The following is a 13955-nucleotide window of genomic DNA, read 5'->3' on the forward strand; positions in this document are numbered from 1 at the left end:
GACGCAAGTGAACAGAGCCTTACGGAATTCATTTCCAACAAAAAACACTCAGATTTCATTTCCCGAAAAAACTAGTGCAAAAAGAAGGTCAAGCAGTTTCCCTGGAAACCTTTTCCTGTGCAAGTGAATAGTCTAAAAACAGTCCAGGAAAACCTTTTCCTACATAGATTTCCTGGATTTCTTTTCCTAATGCCACGTCAGATTCCCGGAAAACATTTTCTTTTCTTTTCCCGGAAAAAAACAATTGAACGGAGCCTGTAAGTGCTCTATTTCATATCGAGGAAACATATAGGAGAGTCAGAGAATGCTATATTGACCTTTTTTTATGCCGTACGGAGTTTGGTCCACATATCCTAGTGGCTCCATGATTTGGTTTGGGCCATATAACTCCTACAATAGGAAATAGAAACGGACGCTTGTTACTACAACAAGAACAAAGTTTCTGGTGGACTTCAGCTGAATCCAACATGTTTTCATCCACTTGAATCCCACCCTTGGGTTTCTGTTTTTTCGTAATTTCATAGAAAGATGAGGGTCTCAGACCTCTCTGAATGTCCAAATCAGGATTAAATTGTAGGCCATGTTTGGCAACCATGAAATTCTTTTTTCTTGGAATATTAGCTTACCGGATATTGAGTGTGTGGTAGAGAGAGTGGGAAAGGGAGAGAATTGAGAGGTCATGGGTGAGGAGATGATGCCAAGGGGAAGAAAACCAAGAAAAAATAAAACTCTATTTTGAAAACCAAAATAGAGTTTTTATTTTCCCCTCTTTTCATCCAATTCTCAGCCTCTCCTCCTCGCCTCTCTTACACCACTTGTTAACCCAATATTCCATAGGAAAAACTTTCATGGCTGTCAAACATGGCCATAGTGATTTCAAATTCACACAGGATCATTCTTCATAAATCAAAAATCAAAATAAACAATCAAAATAGGAAGAGAATAAAGATTTTTTCATATATATCTCTCTCTCTACCCATTTCACCTCAAAAATTATCTTTTTTAGCACGAGGGTGATTAGACATGCTTACCAAGCTATCCTCTCTAACCCCACATGAATTCCTACAAGAAAACATACTAATCCCTGATCTGAGACCACCACTTTTCTTCTCCTTAGATAACTTACCTCCTTTAGCGCTTTTGGTGCACTCCACATAAGCAGCTAAAAATGGGTCTTCCCTTTTAAGCCCCTTCTTTGAAGCACTCCTCAAGGGAGGCTGAAATGCGCATGGAGGAAGAGGAATCTGTAGGTCATGCCCTAAAACCCTAGGGCTCTCTGAAGGACATGGTGGAGGTGGAAGCTTAAAAACCTTCTTATCTTGATCAATTTCTTGGTACTCCTTGTGACTTGCCTTGCATATTCCTGGTGAGTTTTCCCATGAAAAGGGAACTTTCCCTAGAGAATGGATCCTGTTGTGAGTCATATTTCTACTGGGTACTCAAGGATAAAGGGCTGAGGATTGTTAAGGGCCTATAAAAAGAAAAAACTCATTCAATCCAAGCCTTGTAACGACAAATATTCCTTGGGAGAGTGAATTAAACGTGAAGGGGGAGATGGTTTTGCTTTTAAAAAGAAAGAAGAATGAAGGAAGAAAGAAGCAAGAAAGAAGAGCAGTTTGTTTTGGGTCTTACGTCATGGGTTGCTTGTTAAATTTGAAAACCCCAACACATTAAAAACAAAAAGTAGGGAAAATAAGAATGGTGATGTTAAGAGATTGTAGACAGACATATTAAAAGTTTTGACCAGTTTATCCAAATTCACGGGACTAAAACTTTTCAAATGTGGTTTTAGGGCTTTTATATCACATTGGTGTTCTAATTGAGAATTAGGGAAATTTTGTTTTAGCAGTATTAATTTAGTCGTTATCATTGTTAATTAATTTTGTAGTAATTTCCATGAACCTACATGTAAAAAATATATTAAAACTCAGTCTATAAACCACCTCTACCATACAATCCATGGCATGTCTGTCAATCTTGACTAATGGAGCATAACCCAAAACTCGCCAACTAATCAAACTGTCCTAATTGCCATATTAGTCTACCCAATAATTTTTCTGATTGTGCAAAATTAGATAACTACTAAGGCCCATTCATTATGGATTTTGAGAATTGATTATCAGTTCAAAACTGATTATTACACTCAAAATTAACGCCTTTTGGATTTTGGGAACTGACTATGAGTCCAAAACTGATTATCGGACGAAAATTTACATTTAATTTTGAGTGCAATAATCGATTTTGGACTTACAATCCGCTCTCAAAGTCCTAAACAAACAGGGACTAAAAATAATTTTCAGTCCAATAATCAATTTTGGACTCAAAATCATTTCTCAAAATCCGAAATGAACAGGGCCTAAGAGACATGGTCTAACATATGTCGCAACTAACTTTGTCACATACTCACATTAATATTGGAAGGCCATTTTTCATGAAGGGTTGAGATGAACAAACAAAATTATATAAGGATGAAGTTGGCTGTCAATAAACAGTAGAGCAGTTTTGGGATGAAGTTAGCTCTGGCGGGGGTTAGATCACATTGTGCTACGGTGAGGTGAATCAACTAGGTCGAGTCAATTAAGTGACCCATCACCTAGTTATTAGCCAGGATGAGTTGACTCGGGTGAGTCCCAAGTCAACCTGTGTAGAACTGCCCTCAAATTAGTGGTAATGAGGTTTTCTGTTTTAAAATGAGCGATTTGCTAGGCAATTTCATGGAAGCCATTTCTCGGCTCACTTTTGCAAGAGAGAACAGCCACGTCAGATTAATTAAATGAAGAAGACAAAATCTGCTAAAAAATGATTTTTTGCGGCTGGTCTGTCGCACATTAGACCAGCCACCTCTTGAATGGAGACAACAGCTTTTGCCTCCATTTACTAGGTGGCTGGTCTGACGTGGAACAGGCCAGCCGCGAAAAGCCTTTTGCAATGGACTCTAGCAATTCCCAATTCTTAAATATGAATCTTTCGCATCATAATATGATAAAATGCCCCTTCCTACTATGTAGAATATTCACTCACGGATGGACTAGGTATCAGTCTTGATCATCCACCAAATGGACCCCACCTTAGGTTGCCAACTCAATAGTGAAAGTGGCCATGATATGAATCTTATGTTATGATAGATGTCATGTATTTTGTAGGGAAAAGATTACCTAGTACTATACACTTTTACTTAACTAGCAATGCCAGGGTTACAACCCATACTTAGGCGCATTTTGGTTGCAGGTATTTACCTTGTAGAGTAGTGGTAGGGAGTGTCATTACCCATGTAGAGAGAGAGAGAGAGAGAGAGAGAGAGAGAGAGAGAGAGAGAGAGAGAATATTCCAAGCAAAAAATGACCTATTTTTGAGGTTTTTGGCTTGAATTTCTTTGGGAGAAGACAAGGGTGCAACATAAGACAAGCAATGATTAACCAGAAGACATCCATGGTAGTCTCCAGGGATTTCAATGATATAATGGCGACCAAAACCAATTTACCTTGTAGAATAGTGATAAGTAGTGTTTGGTTGCGGACCTCGTAGAGCAGTGGGAAGGCGTGCCATTACCAATATAGAAAGAGAAGAGAGATAAGGAAGAGAAAGAAAGAGAGAGAGAGAAAAAGCATCATTTTCCAAGACAAATTCCTTCTTTTTGAGAAATTTGGCTTGGATGGCATAAGAAGGGGACATTGATGCCCCTCCACCAGACATACCTCTGAAACTCGTCTGGTAGTCTCCAGGGATTTCGATGCTAGATTGCAACCAAGCACCATAAAGTTGAAGAAAAGTACATTTTTTTGCCGGGGAATTGCCTGAAGATGCCAAGCATGTGGCATCCAAACAGATCTTAGGGAATCATTTTAGTTTTATGAGAAATAAATTTAGTTGCGATGAAGAGAAACACTTGCAAATCAAATATCAAAGATGGTGAAAATCTTTTTGTATCCATGTACATAGGGACACTTCCAAAGTACGTTGTTTATGCTATATTTCTTTGTACTTTTATGGCACACTTCCAAAGTACGTTGTTTATGCTACATTTCTTTGTACTTTTATGGTTTGAAAGTTTGATCAAGATTCTAGCTAGAGGTGGAGCTTCCTCACAAAGTAATCTTCATTTCAGACATCTCTTGTCAATTTTGTATCACACTGATTGACTTGTCAATTTTGTATCACACTAACTTGCGGAAAAAAGAAAAACAAACGGTGAAAGCTTTAATATTTCTATAAACTAATGGAGGGCGGCTACAAAGGAAGCAAGCATTGGAATCGGTTGGAAGGGAAGACGCGAAATAATATAAGGGCTCTTGATTGAATCCACGTCATATATATATATATATATATAGAGAGAGAGAGAGAGAGAGAGAGAGAGAGAGAAAAGTGTTTCTAGTCCGGCCGACTAGAGATCATTCTCTAGTCCGCCACCCAAAAACACATGGGTCCCAAATATTTGGGTGATCTAAAGCATTCATTTGATAGGCCTCATCATAGATAGGATGTCCACAAAAATTCAGCTTCATATGATCTTCTTAACCCTTCGATTTGTGGAGTTAAAAAATGGACAGATTTGGGTGATGCAAAGCCGTCCATTTTAAGCTCCACAAATCATAGGGTTGGGATGATCCTATGAAGCTAATTTCTTGTGGACACCGTCTCTATGTCAGGGCCCATCAAATGAATGCTTTGCATCACCCAAATATGTGGGACCCATGTGTTTTTGGGTGGCGGACTAGAGAATGATATCTAGTCGGCCGGACTAGAAACACTTTCCTCATATATATATATATGAGGAAAGTGTTGGTGAGCTTAAGTGCCCCAATCACATGGGTCCTACATTTTCTGTGGTGATCCAAACCATTCATTTGCAAGGTCCTATCATAGATAGGGTGTGTACAAAAAATCAGCTCCATAGGATCATCCTAACCCCTCCATTTGTGGAGGACAAAAATGGGCAGATTTGTGGACAAATAATGTTTGTCCATTTTGACCTCCACAAATGGATGGGTTAGGATGATCCTAGGGAGCTGATTTTTGGTACACACCACATCTATGTAAGGGCCTTTCAAATGAATGCTTTGGATCATCCTAACAAAGTAGGCCCCAATGTTATTGGGCTCTTACGCTCACCAACACTTTCCTCATATATATATATATATATATATATATATATATATATATATATATATATATATGAGGAAAGTGTTCCTGCGCTGCAGCGCAGGGAGCTCCATGTGCTTTAGTGGCTTATAAAGCCTCCCATTCGTCACTTTTTGTGGACCCCCAATGGTGGACCCGCTATACGAACCAGTGGGAGGCTTTATAAGCCACTAAAGCGCAGGGAAGCTCCCTGCGCTGCTGCAGGAACACGCTAGCGTCCATCACTGATTGTCTGTTGCAAGTTATACCAGCCACACAGCCTCACTTTACAGCAGCTTTTGTCTTCATTCATGTGGTGGCTCATCTGAAATGCAACAGACTATCTCCGATGGACGCTATGCGATAGACGCTAGCAAATCCCTATCTCTCTCTCTCTCTCTCTCTCTCTCTCTCTCTCTCTCTATATATATATATATATATATATATATATATATATATATATATATATATATATATATATATATTAACCATGACATATAGCGTGTGTGTGTATGTGTGTGTGTTCAACTCTTCTTTTTTAAGAAAGAATTGTCAGCTCAAATGAGATAAATGAATAAGATTTTGATATAGAGGGACCGCAAAATATATTTTAATCATGACATTATGTATCGTGACTAAAGACATGATTTTTCTTGGTAATACTAAGGCTTCAAAGGTTTTAGTTGAATTAAAAAAAAATTGCGGTGTTGGGAAATTCTTCACTGAAAGAGACTGGATGGTTGGATTCCCATATTGAAAATAACATAATTAGAATTTTATTTGAGTACATAAGGTCCTAATCATATATTATAATTGAAAGATGAGATGCACGAGTACGTATAATTCAAACATCACCAAACATACATACACTCACATGTACGTATATATAGAACTAAATGTATAAGTTCCTATATTGCCACTTCTTTTTACATATATTACTTTTTCTCAACGGCTGGTGTACAATTGTGAACAAACTAAGGAAGCAGGATTCTTCCCTGGGAGTCGTTAAAGAAGTTTAAAATAAAAGGGGAGTGTAGATATTGTCTACATGTATGTTTATATGTACAAGGAATGATATACTACAGAGGTCATGGAGGTCGGCCATACCTTGGAGTATAAAAACTTCATGAAATATAAGTCAAGAAGTTATTGGTAATGAATAACTACCTCAAATGACTTAAATGAATGAGACAAAATCTGCTACCAGTAAAATTGAATGCGAAATTATGTTAGCAAGTGTTCACACTTAAATAGCATGTCGATGTTGTTTCTCGTGAATAAGAGAGGTAGAGGAGTGTTTGAACTATATTTTGAAAATGATTTTTCAACAAAAGAATGATATCTACACTCCCGGTTTTGATAATGGCACTCCACAATTTATTAACAACTTTTCTAGTTGGCTATTGAGAGTCCTTTGTGAATTATAACAGCCTTTAAAAGAAAATTATATAAGAATAAAGTGAGGATTTCTATTATTGATAGAAGGGAGGGAAATGCCCCCCCCCAATGGTTTCTGTGAGAATGGTTCACTGCTTGAGGATAAATTCACCCCTTTAACATTTTCTTTGCCTTTAAAACTTAACGAATGCCGTTAAAGAGGGGGATTTTATCCGTCACAGGAGGGTAAAATATCATTCCCCTAGAAGGGAGTATGAATATCAATTCCCTTCTCAAAATTAAACTTGTTTTGATTAAGTAGCTAATAACTCAAGGCTTGAATCTTTCAATATTGCCGATGAGGGGTACTTAAGGAGCGTGATTCATGTGCATCATTGTCATTAATCTAATCGTGCATGCAACGTAAACCTCTAATTCACGAGGTTTAATCACATCACAATCTTTGGACACCCTCGATCACATGTTTCATGAAACCATTGGGGTCAGTGAGAAGCTCACCTTTGGAGTCTCAATCATCTACACTAATGAAGGAATTGGATTGATCCACCTCCTTTTGTCTATGATATTCTTTCAATGAATGGTTCTTGTTTTCAGGCAAGGCCGGGCCATGCAGCTTGGCTTCTAAGCGTCATGATAGATCACGTCTTTCAACCTCCCTCTCGAAGAATTCCGGATCTTTAACAAGATCGAGTATAACGTTGTTGGAGATGTTAGAATTCCAATTCGCGTGGCCAACCAATCAAAGTTTTAGCTTGATGAGTCAACTTTGTGACTGGGATGAGTTTCTTAAAAAATGTAGAGGATAATTAAAAAGGAATAGAATTAAAAATAATAGAAAATAATATGATATTTAATTGATAAAAATTTGATAACAACTAGAATATATATTAAATAACAAAAAATACCTCAGCTAATTTTTATTTTAAAAATAAAAAAAATCAATTTCAATTGCAAGAGAAGATAATATGATTGAAGTATAAACAACTATCAAGTGTTATAAATTATACTTTAGAAAAGAAACATAAAAGAAGAGAAGGCAATTCAGTTTTTTTTCTTCTAGAACAACACTGTCATGTATAGTCCCCCTCCCAACAAAAAGCTTGTTTGCTTGGTAGTATCTCCCCACTCTTTCCTTCTCACTTATCTCCCTCGCCCACTCTCTTTATGCCTCCCTCAACAGTTGGTAAGCTAATATTTCATGAAAAAAATTCATGGTTTCCAAACATGGACTAAAGCACCATTCCAATCAACATTACCTCTTAAAACCTAAGGATTAACAACTTCCAAACAAACTCTATTAGTTCCTCCAAAATTTTGGCTCATTACTTGTAGACACCTCATTGCCTAACCAGAAAGCCAGAAAAGTAACACACACCTCTCTTTGTATGGACAAAGGAAGAAGAAATTAGGATGGGCTTGAGCCTAAAGCCCAGCTCAGTATACGCCTAAACCCAGAGCCAAAGGCCCAGCCCAACTTTAGGTGTTACCCATTTTCTGGAACAAACAGTGTAATAAGACCTCACTGAAATTTTTAAATATTGGTTGTGTTTTCAGGACTTTTATGTAATTTAGAATAAATATAGGGAAATGATAAATGCGCCCCTTTTCATCACTAGGGACACCCAGCAGCAGTGTATCAATGACTGCAGAGGGGCTGATGTACTTCACATCAGAAGTATTCAACGGATTTGATTGCTACTACACTGCAGTTGGGTGTCCCATGTGATGAAAAGGGGCGCATTTATCATTTCCCTAAATATAAGCAATATATGTAACATGATCCTCACATTGATTTTGTACATATTTTCCTTCTGTTGTGGATACAAATAACTCCAATTGATGATACAGATAAATCCAACCGATGCCCTTTTAAAAATTAGATATCTTTAAGATCTAAATATTCACTCACATTCGTGAATATGATTCTTATGTAACTGAACATAGACTAATTCTTATAATTTTTAATATTTCAGTTTATGCTTTGGGTATTGGAGTGAATAAACCACCAGAGTGGTCGATCCATTCACTAATACTAGGTTTCTCTCTGCTCAAAGTTACTTTGGATCGAAATTGCATTTTTGGATTATAGCAAGCAGTAGTTGACCTAAAGGAATTATTTTGCTCAATTAAAAAAAAAAAAGCACATTGTCATTTGATACACTAACTTATAAGGTTTCTTCTTCCTACAGGGGTTGAAATTTTCAAAAGTTTTAGGTCAAAATCTCCAAAATCTCAATTTCCATGGTGTAGGGATTTTGACCGGGTAGAACTCACCCCTAAAAGCTAGTTGTTAGAGGGAGGGTGCCCATTCCCTAATAACCCGGCCCCATCCCCATCACTTTACCGATGTGGGACTATTTGCTTTTGCGTGGAACTCCAATAATCTCCTCCTCCACGCGGAGGCAACGTTCCACATGGCGGCTACGTGGGAAACATAAGAACTTCTCCGAGGGAATTCCACCGTCCTCGGAGGCATTTCGGGATTACCGAGATCTTCCCGGGAGTTACCACGCCCCAGCTTTGTAGGGATTTTAACTGGGTAGAACTCACCCCTAAAAGCTAGCTGTTAGAGGGAGGTTGCCCATTCCCTTAGAACCCAGCCCCATCCCCATCACTTTACCGATGTGGGACTATTTGCTTTTGTGTGGAACTCCAACACATGGATACAATGATTTGATCTTGGGTTCGTTGGGGATTCAAGGACAAGGCAAACCCCAAGGAATCTGAGATCAAACACGGAGTTCATCTTTGAACGAAATCAAAAACCAAATCACATCTCTAATTACATCAATCCTGGTTTAGGGTTCTTTAACACATACAAATCATCTTAAGAGCATAGGTCTTACCTTTAATTCGCGTTCTCAAATTCCAAAACTTGATTTTCTTCTCCTCCCACACGGAAATCCTCTGCTTGGGCTGAACAAAACGATTAGGGTTGTTTAGATTCCACAAATGCCACATAAGTAGTATCTATAGGCTTTCTTAAAGAAACCCCAAATCTGAAATTACTCACAACTGGTATAAGATTATGTTATTGACAACAAGAACAACTCATTGAGTCAACCTTAGAGAAATCTCTAAGGAGAACTCATAGGATTCAGAGGCGAACTCTATCTTGTGACTGTATTGTTTACTTATAAGAATATGTTTTTTTTATATTGGCATGGAAGCAGATCCATTAAACTTTGGCAAAGCAATTAGTAACCCAGAGTCTGTTCAATGATTAAAAGCCATGGAGGATGAACTGAAGTCGATGAGCAACATTGATGTCTGAGAGCATGTTGAATTCCATACCAAATGGATATCAAAATTGTTTTTCTAATTAAATAGTGACTTTATATCTTGCAAATTTAGTATTTTTTTTTTTTTTTGAAAAGACGTGAGAAGATATGGTTTGCAAATTGAAGGAGTTAATTTATGGTTTAAAGCATGCATTGAGGTTCTGTATTTGAAATTTGTTTGTGTGACCATTTCATTTGGTTTTGTTGAGAATACTATTGATTGATGTATATACCTCAAAGTTAGTGGAGGGAAATTGATCTTTTTAGTGCTTTATGTATGGTATCCTAATTGAGATATGAGTTTGTTCTAAGAAACCAAACATCTCTTGTTGAAATTTTTTGAGATGAGAGATCTTGCTTAGACATCTTACAATCTTGTAATAAAAATTCACCCACCTTTGATTCTATGTTAGAAGTCTACGAGAACAAATCCGCCTAAGTTACAAGTGTATTTAGGGTTTAGGTTATAAATTTTTGCCATCGTAGCTTTTTATAAAGGGAAATGATATATTCGACCCTTTCCTACGCTCGCCACCGCCTTGTGCGAAACAACCAATTACTCCAAAAGGTTAAGTTGTTAGAGTTCGTGTTGTTTAATCATTTATACTTCAACACTCCCCACACATGTGGCCCCTCTTTTTTGGGTTGGCCTACACGTGGAGTTGTTGTGTTTTAAAGCCAGGACCTGCCGTGAGGCAATAGTGAAACAACAAATCACTCCAAAAGCTTAAGATGTTAGAGTTGGAACTGTAATCATTTATACTTCAACACCCTGTTGTAGAAAAAGTAGTGTTGCAACTTGGGTCAGGTTTTACCCAACCCGCATCAACCCGACTTGAAAAAATCATGGTCCAGGTTTAGGAATCTCAGGTTTTTTAAAAAATAAATTGACTTGACCTAACCCGACCCGAGATTTCTTCTAGTGTAGGATAGGGTTCTTAAAAACCCAACCTGCCTGACCTGAGTTGCAACTCGAATTTTTGTGTCTTTCACTTCCATTAAGACGATCATCTAAATTAACCATTATCAGTTCATGCAACAACAATAATTTCCTGGGTCCTAATGATTCTTAATGCTAATAGATTTAACACCGAATATTAAATATCATCATGTGGGCATTATACATATACAAACACGCTATGAGTGTTGATTTTTTTATAATATTGGGAGGCCTTTTGAAAAAAGATCTGTTTACCAAACTTGTTCCAAATAAATAAGCTCAACTGTTGGTTTGGAATCGATCATGCACTATAAATTCAGCCATTTGAAGTTTTGAACATAAATTAGCATGCATCTAGAATGTAGATAAACCTGACCCAACCCGAGAAACTATCTTGGGTAGGATCAGGTTTAGGAATCTTAGAGCATATTTTTTAAAAGAACCAACCGGACCTGACCCGAGATAGTTTCTCCAATAGCGTAGGGTCCCGAGTTGCAACCCTAATAAAAAGTGGTAACAAATACATGGGGGTGGCCTGGGGAGGAAAAGAGGGTCAATATATCAATTCCCTCTCTATATATAAATACAGTAGAGAGGTTTGCAGCTGCTAGGGCTTCATTTTTCCTGTCTATCTTTTAGGGTTAGGGTTTGCCATCATGGTGTTATTTTTCTCATGCCATCGATTCTTTGAAATGCATTCTTTACTGCTCCAAACAGAAAATCTGAGGCTTTTAAAGCTCTAATCTTCCAAAAATAGATCGAGATTAGAGTTACTCTAGCCTCTAAATTTGTTTTATTTTTCTATTTTCGATTTTGGCTTTGATGAAAGAAATCGTTTATCGATTCTGATTTTTTTTTCCTGGTTAGAGACCAACCAGTTGTATGTCTGATTTTTTTTTTCCCTTAATTGGCGTATATCTGTTTTATGATGACCTTGTTTGTGTGGGTTTGTGCCATTTCACCTCTTTTATGAAATGAATTTTTGATTTTTGGTGCTATGATTATAAAAATTCCTCGTTCTGATTGCTATAGCCATGGCATGACAGACACTAATACACCCATAGAATATGAGCACCACTTCTTTTTTTGAAACTAAGCACTTTTTCTTAGTTATTTTCCACTTGATTTGGGCTCTGTGAGCTTGTATGATCTCTGCCATTTTTGGTGTCTGTTGTGGACTAAAATCACATGTTTGCTAAAGAAAATGAGTAGACCAAATTGGGTTCAGCTTGATTCCAAGGTAAATTTTGGAAACACTGTTTCAAAATAAGAATTGAACAATTCATCCATATATGCAATGGGCAAAAGTTCTTTTGGTTGAATTGTTAGAACTTAAGAACTTAAAATTGTTTCAGCAATGTGGATTGAGCATATGGGGTTTGAGTTTGCAAGGGTTGATGTCCTAAGTGTATAATGAATGTTAGGGCCTTGTTTGTATTTGAAACTTATTTTCATTCTGAATATTCCCAACAACAAGGCTTCAACCTTTGATGAGAGATGAGAGAAACTACAGAAAAAATGCCATTCTGATTGAACATTCTTGTAGACGTAGTTTTAAAATTCTCTTGGGTGCCCTGCTGAGTCTACTAGGATTTTCTGCTGAGTCTACTAGGATTTTCTTAGGCTGCGTTTTGACCCTCATCTGCCTTTTGAAATACTGTTGTAGACAAAGGTCTTGATTTTTCATTACCATGTTGGTTTAACTTGTGGGAGGCTTAGTCAATGATCAAAGAGTTACTCTAGTGTTATTTGGCTTTATCTTAGTTATTTGAGCCCTCATTGGATTTTAAACTGTAGGGAAGGCTGGGAAGCCCAGTGTTGGTCTCAATGAAGATTTGGATTGACCCAAGTGAGATTGGGCATTTGGGTCCACTTAGTCAAGTAAAAATGAGTGTGTACCTGTAAAGAGGTGTAATCTGCTTTCGTGGGATATTGTTAAGGGAGAGTAGCCAAATGGACTTAGGTTGGAAGACATGGAAATCAACCAACAAAAGTTAGATAGTTGTCATCGTAGTAAGAATCAACCCTCTAATATTCAGTCTCTCTATGGATCGGACGGACGGTTAGGATAAACCTATGGAAATTATTTTTGAGCCACAACCTATTTAGGCTTTGGCCCATCTAATGGATGGTTTGGATCATCATATGGTGCAGGCTATGTCGTGCTTCTTAATAAAGTGAGGAGTGCGATCATCAAAATACGGTAGTGGTTCCCTATCTTTACATGTCATTAGTTGATGAGGAAGTTGGTATAGAATTGGCTCTCTTCATGCTTGTGAGCGGTATGACTCTTATAACTGAGTTTACTGGCAATTGCATTGACAATCTGGAAAGAGTTCCAAGGTCTTATTTCCAAAACTATGATACGCGGGAATGCCACGATAAGTTTTCCCAGAGGATCTCGACATCAGAACTGAAAAGGTTGTGGGACTTCTTATCTAGCCATTTGTGTTCTTGTAAACCACTTCCTTGCTACCTCTACACCCACTGCATCCCTCATGAAGCAATCAAACTGAACTTTAATGGTTCTAATATATTGGGAATTTAAGATGAATAAATCTTTGACGCATTAATATCGGAGCCAAGTGTAGGATTCTTCAGGGGAGTTATCTGCCAAGTCTTTCTACCATCGTCTTGTGCCTTGTCCCGCATCTCCTGGAATTGCTAGAATTTGATACATTTCTGTTCCCCAGAGTTGACGTTTTTGGGTGGGCTGCCATTCAAGACCGTATTCAGATTGGGGACTTCTTAAGGGAAAGGAAGATGTTCATTATAGACCATTGTGCCCTTTGCATTGAAGATGGGGTAACTGTGAATTGTCTTTTTATCCATTGTAAGATGGCTAGGGAGGTATGGCACAACGTCTTGGAGATGGAATATCTTGGTTTTTCTCAACCATCTTTTTCAGGCGTTGGAGTGTTGGCAATTTTTCCCTGGGCAAAAGAAAGGTAAGATTTTCTGGTGCATGTTATTCCTAGCGGTAATTTGGGTTATGGAAAGAAAGAAACGCAAGAATCTTTAAGGGTCTTGTGGAAAGTGCCTCCTATTTATCTTCAACAGTGTTGGCGCTCTCAGCGTTTTAGGCTAAATCCCTTCCAAGCTTTAATTTTGTTTCCACTTTTGAGGTGTGGAGGGGTGTAAATGGATATTCGAAAATTCGATTACCGTCCGCATCCGAATCCGTTTAAAGTGAATATTATCCGGATCCGTTTCAAGCG

General features: G+C 37.8%; 1 non-coding gene across 1 annotated transcript; it reads left to right on the forward strand.

The window, feature by feature from the left end:
- Positions 1-11725: 11725 nt before the first annotated feature.
- Positions 11726-11814, forward strand: LOC143876316 (small nucleolar RNA snoR8a). The gene has a single exon (XR_013250372.1). It is a non-coding gene; the product is annotated as a small nucleolar RNA snoR8a (small nucleolar RNA).
- Positions 11815-13955: the final 2141 nt, after the last annotated feature.

The sequence above is a fragment of the Tasmannia lanceolata genome, unplaced genomic scaffold (assembly GCF_043159265.1).
Source record: "Tasmannia lanceolata isolate RefF3 unplaced genomic scaffold, GAP_Taslan_0.1 ptg000004l, whole genome shotgun sequence".
NCBI classification, from domain to species: Eukaryota; Viridiplantae; Streptophyta; class Magnoliopsida; order Canellales; family Winteraceae; genus Tasmannia; species Tasmannia lanceolata.